We start from the raw sequence: 15020 nt of genomic DNA on the forward strand, positions 1-15020 counted from the left end.
GAGATGGTTAAGAAGCAGCCTAACCAAGTTAATTTGACCGAGAACAATGAAAGGGAAGTAAGCGGTCAGTGTCCTGCTATTTTAACTTGGTGTAAGTTTCCCGGTATTCAATTCTCAGTACAGAAAGTTCCCCCTGTTTGGCAGCACTGAGTTCCTGGATGTCACATCTGGAAACCCCTAAATTAGGAGATCAGAGCAGGACAGCGTTTGGGAACTGCGTTCTCCGCCCCCAAGGGTTTAGCTTCAAACCGAAGTGGGTATAACCAAGAGTGCAGTGGATTGACAGAAGTGATCGCGTGGCTCCGTGAAACTCCATCTTTCCAGCTACAGTGACAGTTGGCTCCATACCATCGGCTCCATGGACAGACGCTGAGTCCTTTGAGCCTCCTCAGTGTGTCCCGCTCTCAAACATGTTCACCATGGACACAATGCGGAGACAGCTAGCTTCCCAGGGGGATGCTTATGTCAAGGCTGAATGTCCCGGGAAGGTGACTGTGGAGTTGGAGTTGGAGTTTGCTCTGCCTTTCACAGACTTTGGAACACTGGGGAGACTATTTAACGCGTGTGTAGGTTTCATCCTCTACCCAGCGAGCCAACAGTGTAGAGCAAAAAGATAATGCTCCACAGATACCGTCTTTAATGCCTGGCAGTTGGCAAGCATTACCTGTCGTTAGACCTGCCATTGTCACTTAAAAAAAGGGGGGGGGGATGTGAGTTAAGGGGTTGGTTTTGTTTTGTTTTGTAAAGCATTTTTCTTAATATGATATCTCTTATTAACACTAACCTTTCTCACAGTAGCCACAATATGGAAATAACATATCAACAGATGACTATGTCAGGGAGTTTTGTTGTTTTGTTTTGCTTTGCTTTTTAGTTTAACTGAGGCTGCTCACAGGGCCTAGACTACAGGAACAGGACAACTCACCAGTAGCCACACCACTGAAGAAAACGTCTCCCCGTCTCCTCCAGAGACAGTCAGCTGCCTCTAGCTCCTCAGGAAGGGCAGAGTCTCCCGGGTCCTGTCTAATGCATCAGTTTCAAAATGCGGCATAGTCCAGATTTCCAAAAAGAAGTAGATTCTGCAATGTGTCACGGCACCTATAAACCCTGAAAGCTTTCTGTGAAGAGAAACAGGCCAGTCACACAGCAGCAGACGCTGCACGACTCCACTTGCGCATCTACAATTCGATTCATCCCATTAGAGAGTGTCCCCGTGGTTCTGAGGAGAGGGGACCAGTGGGAGTTACTGGGCTCAGTGTCTTAGCCACCTTTCTATTGCTGTTGTGAGACAGCCTGACCGAGGCAACTTACAGAAGAAAGCGTTTATTTGAGGCCTATGTCTTCAGACGGTGAGGAGGCACAGTTGGGAGCTCACACCCCAGTCCGTAAACTGGGAGAAGCAGAGAGCTTGCTGGGAATGGCTGAGTCTTCTGAAACCTCCCAGCCCACCGCAGTGACACACCTCTTCCAACAGGGCCACACCTCCTAACCTTAACCAAACACTCCCACCAACTGAAGACCGAACACGTGTGAACAGAGGAGCCTGTGGGGCCGTTTAAACCACCACACAGCTGTACTATGTCAGTTAGCAAGGTAAATACATTCTTGGGACATGCTATAGAACGTTGACGGTGTGGTGAGCAAAGCCACACTGCACAGCTAAATACTGCTGAGAAGGTAGATTTTATGTGAACTTTTCTTAACCACAGTGACAGTTTGTTTGTTTTTTTAATTGCCACTTCCCTGGCACACCTACCAAATCTAATTGTCATTGCTACTGACAAATATTAAGTCCCTGCCTCTCACCCACTTAGTGCTTGCCGTAATTGTCTCTTACACACTTGCTAACACTTCCAGAGGAAAGTAGCTACTTGGCTCCGCCTTTTAAGCATGAGGAAGCAAAAGAATTAACTGTCTACTCTCCTGGGTTACAGGTGGTGGAAGTCCTGGCCCAGGTCCTTTCCCTGGAGGGCCATCCTGCCACCTGGTCTGATATGAGGGCCTCAGCTGACCAACACTGGACCTGAGAGTGTTATTCTGTCATAGAGGAAGTTCTCAGATGTGCAGGCTCCTGGGTTCACTTGCCAGAACCAGGAAGAATTAATCATAATACTGTGGAACTATAGCGGCACAGTTGTCAGTGTGATCTACCTACGGCCTTGGTACTGGGGACATTATTTCCCCCACAAAGGTATAAGCCAGACATGGAATATACAACCTCATGTGATGGCTGCATTAGTTACTTTCCTGTTGCTGTGATAAAAACACCACGGCCAAGGCAACTTAGGGAAAAGAGAGTTTATTTGGCCTTATAGTTCCAGAGGGAAGAGTCTGTGATGGTGGGAATGTGGCAGGACATAGTGGACGTGGTGGCTGTGTAACAAGCTGAGAGTGCACACCGTGAACCACAAGCACTTCATCACAGAGTGAAGCCTGACGCTCTCAAAGCCCAGCCACAGTGACATAAGTCCTCCAGCAGGGCCACACCTCCGGAACCTTCCTGAACAGTTCAAATGCCTGAGGCCATGCAGAAGAGTTTTACTCTAAACCACACAGGGTTTCTGGCCTTCCTGTTTGTCTTCGTGAGTGTGTGTGTTTGTGTGTGTGTGTGTGTGTGTGTGTGTGTGTGTGTGTGTGTCTGTGTGTGTGTTTCCCCTGAATAAAACCAGTGCTGTAGACTGAGTGCCAATTTGGAGAACTGAGTTGGTTGAAGTAATGTGGTGTTTAACTTTTAAAATAGGTTAAGATATTAGAGGAAGTCACCCGAAATCCCAGCAAGCCCCCGTGAGGTGTCGGATTGGCGCTGGATCAGTTCAGTCTTCACTGCCAGGCTTCCAGCCCTTGGGTATTCTCTGTTTGATCCGTCTGTGTGGGGGTTTGCGTGTTGCCATGGTAAAGCTCATATGAGATGCCCTCCTGCAGAGGAAGGTTTTGTTAATGTTTGAGCCTGCATTTTCATTTCCACATTTTTAATCTTGGCGTTACCCAGGCAACCCAAATAATTTCATTTTCTCTTTGAAGTCGATGCCTGTAGAGCCGGTATACCTCATGCTGGCTCACTTACTCTCACGTGTTTTTTTTTTTTTTTTTTTTCTGGACACTTCCCTTACACGGAAGCTCCCTGCATCTCTTTCTGCAGTCACTGTTGGTGTAGCGGTTAAGTGTGTGAGGAGATCACACCTCTCAGTGCTAGTCAGAAGAGAGCTATGGCTCTTCACACTAGAAAAATACCAGTTTAAGTGATAGTGGAGAAAACTATTGAATAAATAGTGTTGTTGTTGTTGTTATTGTTGCAGGGTTTCTCTGTGTAGCCATGGCTGTCCTGGAGCTCACTCTATAGACCAGGCTGGCCTTGAACTCACAAAGATCCCACCTGCCTCTGCCTCCTCAGTGCTAGGATTAAAGGCGTGCTCTACCGCACCCAGCTGAATGTATAGAAGCCTATTGGGGCATTTTTCCATCCAAACCTATTTGGTTTTTAGGATTGGATTGCAAGTGGCAGGAGTTTGTATCAGGGCTGGGGGTGTAGCTCAGTCGATGGAGTACAGCCTGGTGCACAGTGTGCTGGGATCAGTCTCCAGCCCTGAATAAAAGTGGGCGCAGTGGCACATACCTGTGATATCAGGACTCAAGAGGTGGATGCAGAAAAATCACAAGTTCATGGTCATCCTCAACTCTGTAGCCAGTTCAGGGCCAGCCTGGGCTACATGAGACACTGCCTCCAAACCAAAACCACTTGAGAAGAGTTTATACGGCAAGAGAAGTTTAAAAGTTTATCTGAATCTATTCTAATTCTAAGTCGCAGAGTGAAAGCTTGACGCAGGTTTGTTTCCACTTCATTTCCTCAGGCCCAGGGGAGCACGTATCTAGTTTTATTTTTTGATTGTTGGGTTTTGCTTTTGGTTTTGAGACAGTCTCCTGTATCTCAAGCTGTGCTCAAACACACTGTGGAGCTGAATCTGGACTTGAACTCCCAGCACCCCCACCCCCACCCAGTGCCCCCCTCCTCCCACCCAGTGCCCCCTCCTCCCTCCTAGTGCCCCCCTCCTCCCACCTCTCCAGTGCTAGGATTCCAAGTGTCCATCACCACCCCTGGCTTACACGCTGTAGATCCTGCCCTCTCTGCAAGAAGTGAAAGACTGGTTGCCACACGTTTCACAAGAGCTGGGCTGCCTCGGACAAACCCTTTGAGTTTGACTGTAAGAAGCTGAGAGGCAGAGCGAAAGGCCCCGCTCCTCAGCTTCCTCAGCCTCCTCTCTGGGATGTGTGCCGCCCACGTTTCCGCCCTAGCTTCTTGGTTAGCTTTCGTTCTCCATGATGGACCATGTTGGGCATTTGGTGGATTTAAAATGCTGAAAAGCGGGAACAAGGAAGAAAAAGAGAAAAAGAAAAGGGTGAAATGGCAACATGGGTAAACTTGCAGAGCATCCTAATAAAGAGAAAGAAGCCAAGCACAGAGCGAAAAGTGCCGCGCGTCCTCACGGGAATCTGAAAGGCCTGGCCTGGTGGAAGAGGACGGTTATCACGGTCACTGGGGACGCGGAATGGCAGGGAGGATGGGAGGAAGCAAGGTGGCAGCACCAAGCAGTCCCATAGGAGGAATTTGATCTTACCTTCTGTAGTGTGTCTGGATAACTAGTCAGCAACAATTTACATGTCAGTCACCAAAGGAAGAAAGCTGAGAGGTCTGCCGTGCCAGGAAAGGTGTTTATGCAAGGCCAGCAATGTAGCGCAGTGGGAAAGCACTTGCCTAACACGCCTAAGGGTCTTGGGTTCAAGCCAAAGTACCACTAAAACTCAGAACTCTGGGGGCCCAGAACCCATGAATGTATGCTAATTAAAGCTGCTGCTAAACAGATCTAAAGGCTCGCCCTCTGGCCAGAGAACAGATGTCTGTGCAGTACACGGGTGGGCTCCTATGTAGACGTGGACAGACTGAGAGAGGACAGTGGGACAGATGCGGAGCAGTGGTTGCTACCCTCATCATTACCACCTGTGGTCGGGGAGGTGCTGACTGAGCCCTAAGATGCCAAAATAATGTTGCTGGTTGGGATGAGACTCTCATGAACTCAGTACCTAGCATGGGCAACCAAGGTGTCGGGTGGAGGATGCCCCGTATAGGATCGGTGCCACTGCCCATCTGGAGGACAGTGTACCTCGTTTAACAGGAAGATGAAGCGTCTAGATTTCTGCTGGGTGACTGAAAAAAAAATGTCCTTTGTTGTACTCCTCCTCTGGGACACCTCAACCAGCTCAGACCTGTTCTTGCCTGTGGGATAGACAATGCCAAGTGTATCTTACTTAACAGAAACAGAAATAAAAATCAGTACTGCCTCTTGGAGAGCAATGTGAAGGACTCCAGAAGGCATCTCTTCAACCCCAGTGGTTCAGGCAGTTCTGTCCATACGAAGCATCCTGAGTTGTCTCTCACACCTGTGACTAGGCGTGGGTAATTGTTCAGTATATCGTTGCATCCTGGTGCAAGGGTCTCACTCCCTGCCCTCCTCCACATGAACGGTTCAGTGTGTGGCTGATGGAAGCTGCCAGGTCTATGGTCAGGGTGACAGAGAGGTCACCAGCCCCTGCCATGGAGAACATGCTCATTTCAAGACTCTCCATGGATAAGCTGAGCCAGTGAGGTCCTCAGCTTCCTTCTCCTCACCAGCAGCCCCACTTCGTACCCACAGGAACCCAGGACTGACCGTGCTTGGAGCCAATGCCTGCGGTACAAGTGAACCGCCCTATCTTTCCACAGATTCCCAGTTCTCCATGGAGGGGACGTTATTTATTTACTTTGCAGTAACTTTTATGTCCAAGTAACCGTTTTTAGGCCCACGGAGCAGCCATCTCTGTTAACTTTTGAGGATGGGTCATTTGGACAGAGGGAATGAAACAAATAAAAACAAACGTTCTCTGTTGTCCCATCAGCTGCCCCCTCTCTTGGCGCTGGGCCCATTTTCCACCACCCAGAAGATCAGCCGTTAAATTCCCCAGTTCCCTTCAGAGCTCAGAAAGGTCTTTCATCTTTGAAGTGTTTCGCTTGTAGAAGCAACCATTCTTCTTGTTTGTGTCCTACTTTTTTCTTCTCTATGAAACATTAGGTTTTAACTGAATTACTCAGATATTTCTATGCTACTTTTTATTTTATAGATTTGAGGTTTATTGATTGATTGATTGATTTGGTTTGTGAGACAGGGTCTTACTGTAGCCCTGGTTGGTCTTGAACTCGCTATAAAGACGTGGCTGGCTTTGAGCTCAGCGATATGCCTGCCTCTTTCTCCTGGGTGCTGGAATTAAAGGTGTGCACCATTCCACACCCCCTAGGATTAACATTTTAAGCCTTCCAATTTAACAATTCTTTGTTATTGTTTTGAGACGGGGTCTCATGTAGCCCAGGCTGACTTAGAAAAGGCTATTTAGCCTGGAATAACCTTGAACTCCCGTCCTCCGCCTCTGCCTCGGGAGTGCTGGTATCATGGATGGACCTCACATGCTAGTCCACGGTGATAAGCCGTGAGCCAGTTCTGTCCTTCCAAGCACACTTTTCACCCAGATCGTGACATTGCTGTAGAAAAACCAGACCTAAAGCCACCTTTAAATGCCACAAGTCAGACTGATACATCGTGAGGAGTATGTATCTTGTTTTCTAGATCTTTCAACTACTTCTAAAAATATACCTGGCAGGGCTGTAGATAGTTATGAAATGGTTTTTCTAAGGAAAGCCTTATTTAGTTCCAACCCAAGATGTTTACTAATAATAGCACCTGGCAAATAACCCCTTTCAAAATAGTATTCAGGATTTGTTTTTTTGGGGTCTTTGTTTTTTGGGTTTTGTTGTTGTTGTTGCTGTTTGGTTGGTTTTGTGTGTGTGTGTGTATGTGTGTGTGTGTGTGTGTGTGTGTGTGTGTGTGTGTGTGTGTGTGTGTAGGTGGCAGTATGCCAGGAGTGGTCAGGGACTTGGTAGGGTGAGGCAGGTTGCTTATAAGGCCAAGCCCTCACTGAGCTACAGGGTGAGTTTAAGGCCAGCTTGGCAACATACAGATGGCCTGAAACATTTAGAAATTGGGCTGGAGAGACGGCTCAGAGGTTAAGAGCACTGACTGCTCTTCCAAAGGTCCTGAGTTCAATTCCCAGCAACCACATGGTGGCTCACAACCATCTATAACATGATCTGATGCCCTCTTCTGGCCTGCAGGTGTACATGCAAATAGAACACTGTATGTATAATAAATAAATAAATAAATTTTTTTTAAATTAGAAATTGAAGAGGGCCTGGAGCTATGGATGTAGTTCAGTGGTGGAATGTCAGATTAGTTGGTGTGAGGCCTTGGCTTCAGTCCCCACAAAAAATATTAATAAGAAGCAGGAAACGTGCGTCTTAGTCACTGTTCTAACGATGAGATGAACCACGACCAAGGCCACTGTGAGAAGGGGACATCTCACTGGAGCTTACAGTTCCAGAGGGTGAGTCTATGGCTGTTCATGGCGGGAGGCAGGTAGGCATACTGCTGCATCGAGAGAGAGTACTTCCTGATCTGCAAGTGGGCGTGGCTGAGCAGGGTAAGGGAGAGGGAGAGATTTAGAGAGACTGAGCTTGGTTTGGGCGTCAAAACCACAAAGCCCACCCCCACCCCACACCCACAGAACCCCCACCTCCTGTGACAGACCTCCTCCAACAAGACCACACCTCCTAATCCGTTCTCATCCAAACTGCCACACAGGGGGAATGAGAGGTAGCTAAGTAGTTAAAGCACCAGCCTTTCTAGAGGACCCTGGATCAGTTCCCAGCACCTACACGGCAATTCATGACCATCCATAATTCCAGTTCCAGGGGTTCCAGCACCGTCTTCTGACCCCCTCAAGATGGAGGCATGCAAATGGTGTGCACACATATGTGTGGGCAAAACACTAATACAGGGTAAATAAATGAAAATCTAATGTAAAATTAAAAATCTTAAAAAAAAGTTTTTTAAAAAATAAAATAGAATTGTGTTGGGTCGTATCCAGAATTGTCTGATAGCGTTTAATTGTTTTTCTTCTGTTTTGTTTTCACTAACAAAGGATCCAAATGAATTCGTCTATAACCTGTGTTTCTCCTGACTGTGGTGGTTTGAGTGAGAACGGCCACATAGGCTCACATATTTGAGTGCTTAGTCACCAGAGAGTGGAACTCTTTGAGAAGGGTGAGAAGGCTTAGGAGGTGTAGCCTCGTTGGATTAGGTGTGAGAGGAAGTGTGTTGCCGGGAGTGGGGTGAGGGGGGTAGGGGGTGGGGAGGTGGGTGTTAAGATTTCAACACCCCAGCCAGGCTCAGTGTTCTGTCTGTGTTTGCTGCCTGTGGATCAGGATGTAAAGTTCTCAGCCCCATGCCTGCCTGCCTGCTTACCTGCCTGCCTGCTTGCCTGCTGCCTGCCTTACTGCCTGCCTGCCTGCTTACCTGCTTGCCTGCTGCTTGCCTGCTGCCTGCCTGCCTGCCTGTCTGCCTGCTTGTCTGCCTGCTTGCCTGCCTGCCTGCCTGCTTGTCTGCCTGCTTGCCTGCCTGCCTGCCTGCCTGCTGTCTGCCTGCCTGCCTGCTGCCTGCCTGCCTGCCTGTCTGCCTGCTGTCTGCCTGCCTGCCTGCTGCCTGCCTGCCTGCCTGCCTGCTGCCTGCCTGCCTGCTGTCTGCCTGCCTGTCTGCTGCCTGCCTGCCTGCCTGCCTGCTGCCTGCCTGCCTGCCTGCCTGCTGCCTGCCTGCCTGCTGTCTGCCTGCCTGCCTGCTGCCTGCCTGCCTGCCTGCCTGCTGCCTGCCTGCCTGCCTGCCTGTCTGTATGTATGCCTGCTTCCTCCATGATGATAATGGACTAGTCCTTGGAAACTGTGCAAGCTGTCAATTAAATACTTTATTTTGTGAGTTGCCTTGATCATGGTGTTTTCTTTACAGCAATAGAATGCTAAGACACTGACCTTGTGATTTTGATTTAATTGGTCAGCTGCTTGTTCCCTGTGCATACACGAGTGTGCACAAACTCACACATATGTGGGTTATACATAACATCTAACATATGGCAGCCACTGAGGTGTTACATGAAAAGTGGACAGACAAGATTTACTCCTGCTTTATGAAGCCTACATTCTAGACATAGGAGACAATATTAATTTGAGAAAAGGGATATGAGTGAATGAAAGATGGCCTCTGAGGTAGAGGGATGGTGTTGTGAGAACCTGAGGTGCCGGCTCTGAGTGTGCCAGAATGCTGGTTGCAGGAGCTAGGCGTTGGCGGAGCATGGAGAGAACCATGCGTTCCAGTTGTAGGGCTGGACCGCCAGGATGCGCTGCTTATGCTTTTTTCCCTGGGGGCTGTTCAGGCTTCATGTGACCTGTTTGACATTCGCTGTCATGTACCCTGTACTTAGGAGGGGAGGGGTCCTCCGGCCTCAGCTCCCAAGTGCTGGGATTTCATGAGACACAATGCCAGAGTATGTTTATTTGTGTGCTTCCTTTTTTTTTTTTTTTTTTTTCTATTTGTTTTTATCTTTTACAAACATTTTTGTTAATTCTTTGAATATTTCACACATTGCATTTTGATCGTATTAACCCACACACAGCCCCTCCCCTTAATTCCTCCTGGGTCCACCCCACCTCTCTCCCCTTCTCCAAGATCTCATCCTTTTTTATTTTAATATAATTATCCAGTGACTCTGATTTGCACCAGCCACATATTTTGGGGTGTGACAATATCCAGTGGGGTGTAGTCAACCTACCAGAACCACATGCTTAAAGAAAACTCACTCTCCCTCCACTAGAAGCCATCCACCCCACAGCTCCCCAGTTGGGGTGGGTGCTGCTGAACCCCTTCCCACCCCGTGCCAGCATAAAGTGCCGTTGGCTCCAGTGGTGTAGACCTCATGAATGCCACCTGTGTTCACGAGTGCAGTGTCCTGTCCTGTCCAGAGGACTCTGGTTTACTCTGACCCTCCCCCAGCTTCTGGGTGCATCTTTCCATCCCTCTCTTCTCTGAGGGGCCCTGAGCTTAGGGGAAGGCCTGTGGTATGGATGTCTCATTCGGGACTGAGCACAGAGCCTGCTAATTTCTACGCTTTCATTGGTTCTGCATTAAGCTGTGGCGGCTGCAGAAAGGAAGGGTGAGGTCTGAGGGCTGCACTGATCCTGGTGGGGAATGAGTGCTTTTTATCTTTTTTGGTTTTCTTTTTGGGGGGAGGGTTAGAGACAGGGTCTCTCTCTGTATAGCCTTGGCTGTCCTGGACTCACTTTGTAGACCAGGCTGGCCTCAAACTCGCAGCGATCCACCTGCCTTTGCCTCCTGAGTGCTAGGAGTAAAGGCATGCGCCATAACTCCCGGCACTTCCTGCACTTTGAAAGCTAGCTAGCTGGGAGGGTTTCCTGAACATCTGAGATTGGTTTTTCTATGTCCTGAAACCAAAGTGCATGGTGTCTTCAGTAGCAGGGTCTTACCATCTAGTTACAGTGGGCAACCAAAAACACTGACAGGAGCCTGTGTTGTTTTAAATGCCTCTAGGGTGTCCCTGACTGGTAGCTGGTAGGCAGACAATACAAACCGGGCACTGAGCTTTTTTATTTAATAATTCACGGGGCTGGAGAGATGGCTTTGTACTACAGAGGACCTGAGCGCAGGTCCCCGAGTCCACATCAGGTGCCTCACAGCTTCTGAGCCCTGCAGGCACCTGCATTTGTGTCTTGTGTACACATACCCCCCCCCCCCACACACAAACACACACACACACACACACACACACACACACACACACACGGACACACATGGACACATACAGACATACACATGAACTCATGCCCAAACACATGCCTAAGCGATTGTGTGTGCATGAAAATCCTAGGAAAAGTATTGAGGAGAATGTGGGGAAAAAATAAGAAGTGGCGAGTGTGGAGGAACGCTATGGAGCTGTCTTGGAGCGGGACATGGCACACACAGCCCCCTACGCACCACAGCGTGTGCACGAGATCCAGCCGGCTAAAATCCCAGCACGGATGGAGAGTGTGCTCACGGCGTGTCCCCTCCCTAGCTAAAAAGCCGTTGGAAATCCTGGGGTCGGGAGAGGGAGAATCATTTTTCTTTGAGGATGTCGCCACTGGTAGGTGAAACCACAGACCTCTTTGTCCAGAACTCACCTCTCGTTCCCCCGAATGGTTGGTGTACAGCTGTACAGGTTCAGGTTACAATGTCATTTCGTTACTGCCAGAAAGACACGAAACAAATGGGATGCACACCCCCCCTGGTAGTGCAGGCAGTCGGGTTGGAATCCAAATACTAGACTAAGTTTGATATTCTTTGAGCCATGGTTAATAAATACCGAAGAATATGTGAGCACTATTCCTGGAGGCTGTTCTGTGCTGCTGAGGAAATGCTGTGTTAGGAAAAGCCATAGAAGACACTACACTTAATAGTGCTGGTATTTTTTTCCTGTATTGTACATGGTCGTATGTGTGCAGGTGCGCGTATTTACATACCCTGGAGGCCAGAGGACAGACTTAGGTTTTATTTTTGAGGCACTGTCCACCGTGATGTTTGAGTTAGATCTCACTGGTCTGGAGCTCTTTGAGGAGGCTGGGTTAATGGGTCAGTTAGCCGCAGAGTTGTTTTGGGTTGCCTAAAACTGAGAGTAACAGTGCACCTCACCACACTGGCTTTTCACAGGGGGCCTGAGACGGAGTGCAGATCCTTATGTTTGCAAAGCCAGCACCACACAGACTGAGTTGTCACCCCGAGCCCCACTTACCAAGTGTTTTCAGAGCAAAGGATTGATTATCTTCAAGAGGTGAACAGTGAGTGTAATACAAAATGAACAAAGTAACCTTTAAAACCTTGTGCAGGCTAAGCACATTCTCGACCACTGAACAGCACCCACACCCAGCAGTACTGCCAAAGAAGAAAATGTGCACAGGTTTCAAAGAGGCAGAGGTAGACTGTACGCGTTTATATTTCCAAAATTACGGTAGCTGACTCTGTTGTGGAGACGGCCCAGCAAGGAGAGTCTTTGCCTCACAAGCATGCTTTATGGCTCCTGGGTCGCCTTTGTTTCCCATAGCGAAGCACAAGCCTAGGAGACAACTCAGCTTCGGAGAACCCCACTGCTGTGGGCTCCAGACCTTTGCCTTTTTAAAGGAAAACCATTGATAAGGACCAGCGAGCCTCCGCTTTGGGGGCCTGTGGAAACCCCACTATCCCAGAGCTTTGTAAGGGACCCCACAAGGCCAGCATTTCATAGTGATAACTAGTGTGTCGCTTGCCTTTGGTGGCAGTGGTGCAAAATCAGGGGTGTGAAAGCTACCATTCATATATCAAGATCAAGGCCCAGGACTGGAGGGGGAGGGGTTGTAGCCTTCATGAGCACACACCGACAAACTTGGTTGTTGCTTCAGTCAGTTTCAGATAATATCCCTCTGCCTGAGTAGAGGTTATTTAGTTACTGACCCTCTTTAACTAGATGTTTTGATGACCATGTGATCATGGACACAGAGCTCTGTTGACCACGTGACGGTGTGGGAGGACGCAGAGCTCTGTTGACCACGTGACGATGTGGGAGGACGCAGAGCTCTGTTGACCACGTGATGGTGTGGAAGGACGCAGAGCTCTGTTGAGTTGTTCAGTTGGAGCTTGACGTAGTGACTGACCTCACGCTATTTCCCAGCCCTTTCTTCCACAACAGTTCCTGACCCTCAGAGGGGATGCCCCAAATGTCTGATTAGTCTCTCCAACTCCAGTGGGGTACCTACCTGCTCTCCCCTGTGTGTCCCATCTCTAGGGTGTGGCTGCTAGTGAGTCTCAAAGAAAGTTCTTCCCCGACAAAATGCAAGAAGAGGAGAGTGAGGAATGATGGCAGGACAATGGAGCACTAGTCTCTGCAAAGCCCCTTTGGTCGTGCGTCACATTCCTCTAACAAAACAGCCAGGGCCTGTGACTTCCGCAGCCACTTTTTTTTTTTTTTTTTTGTCAAAGCTCATAACACCACATGTGAAATTTCCCCCTATAGAATGGGAATTAAGTCCAAAGTTGACTGCATGCATAACACTTGAGACCACGATTACACTAACTGACGCATCTTACCTGGCGCTGCTATGGCTTCTGGTCCTTACAGCCTTTGACTGACCAAGGCGACTTCCCAACCTTGCTCCTTTGGGTACATTCGTGTGCCTCTCAGACACCTTTCAGTACCCGTAAACACCCAGCTTATTAGTGCTTTGGGCCACTCTTTGCCCAGCCACCTCAGGAGCACATCCTGGCACTACCAAAGCTAACCTCAAGAGAGGGTTCAGCCCCAGCTTGGCTCCCCCAAGTCTTACAGCGTAAGCATGGGATGCCTGTAGCAGGAGGGTCTAGTCATGGCAGGCGACCAACAGCAGTGTTAGTAACCTTTAGCAATTGAGGCCTCTGGGGCATCACGGGCTAACAACTCGTAGGCAAAAAACCCAGTCCTATCCCTGGGATCCTCACTCAGCAGCCGTGTGGCTTAAGGGAGAAACCTTTTCCACCCGCACAGAAAACCTTCGAACACTCTTTGATATTGACAGCCACAGGCTGTCACAGAATTTCCCCAGTCACCTCGATGGGTGTCCTCTGTGCCTTACCCAACCATAAAGTTCCCAGGGACTTCACAGTGACATCAGGTGCTTGTTCCCTTTGTGATCTGACTTCTCAACTTTGCTCCTTTGGGTATACATATATGCCCCTCAGTGAGCTTTCTGGACTAGTAAAACACTCAGAAGTTAGCATTGTGCCCTCAGTATAATAACATTGGGGGTGGGGGCGGAGTATGTGTCTTTTGCCTGCAAATACGTACTTGCACCATGTATATGCATAGGTATATGTATATGCAGTACCCTTGAGGCCAGAAGGAATCAGATGCCTTAGAATTGGAATTACTGTTGGCAGCTAGCACATGGGTGCTGGGAGCTTGGCCTGTGGAAGGTCAGCCACGGCTCTTCTGAGCCATCCCTCCAGCCTCAAAATGAAACGTTTTATATGATTGACATGAGCAATGAAGCAAGGCCCTGGGCCACCATCCCATGAAGAACAGTGGGGTTGTAAAGATAAACTTGGTGACATTCCACAAGTCCGTTGCCGCTTCTGCTGGCCAACCATCAGCTGATCTCAGTGTCCGTAACTAAGGAGACACTACAAGTAGAGCACGGTCCTATAATGTCTGCCTCCCTCTGCGTTTCTCCGCCGCTGATGAACTCAGTGGCACTGGCTCTAGCTGACTAGTTTGGCCTAAAGTGAGGGAAGAACACTGCCTGCCTCTTTGCCTGCACCAGCCTGCCATCCAGGGCTGCTGCCTGCCTGCAAGCAGGTCTAATGAGCGCTGCCAGCCAGTGCCTCTCCGCTGGCCGTGCCTGGATGCTGAAAAGCCCTGGGCCACGCCTGGATGCTGAAAAGCCCTGTCGATGGGTGATCACTCTGCCCCAAGGGAGAGAAATGTGCAAAAGAACATTCTCTGGAGAGACAGCAGCCTACCCCTTGTTCAGGCTTAAACCTTTTTACCTTCTCTGTATCAGCCGCAGATGCCCGTTGCCTTTGAAAGTCTTGGGGGCCCCAGAGACGCCCTCATGGTGGGGCTCACTTCTGCGTCCCTATTGCCCACGCAGTAACAAACTAGCCAGGGTCAGAAAACGGAATATCCACAGTGATGTGAGAGACTGTTGACACAGCCCTTGTGTCTCTGACCATGGTTCTTCATGAGGCTGTGTTCAGTCTCAGGCAGTTTAACCCAAACAGCATGTCACAACACTGCTTTGAGAACCAGACCCGAGTCCAGCTGCCGTCTCTATTTGGATATTGAGGAGATTTGTAAAATCATAAAATAATGTGCTCTTTTTGTGCTTTGGAACATCTGCATTTTCATAGTATATGTTAACATGTAATGAATCCTTTTCATTTCTGAGTTCATAGGGTTTTGTTTTTTTTCATGAGAAACATTAATATGAAACCAACATTTTTATATCATATGTTTACTTATTTCCATAAGCGAATGCATGTTTTTAAGAACTG

This window comes from Acomys russatus, chromosome 28, assembly GCF_903995435.1.
Source record: "Acomys russatus chromosome 28, mAcoRus1.1, whole genome shotgun sequence".
Lineage (NCBI taxonomy): Eukaryota > Metazoa > Chordata > Mammalia > Rodentia > Muridae > Acomys > Acomys russatus.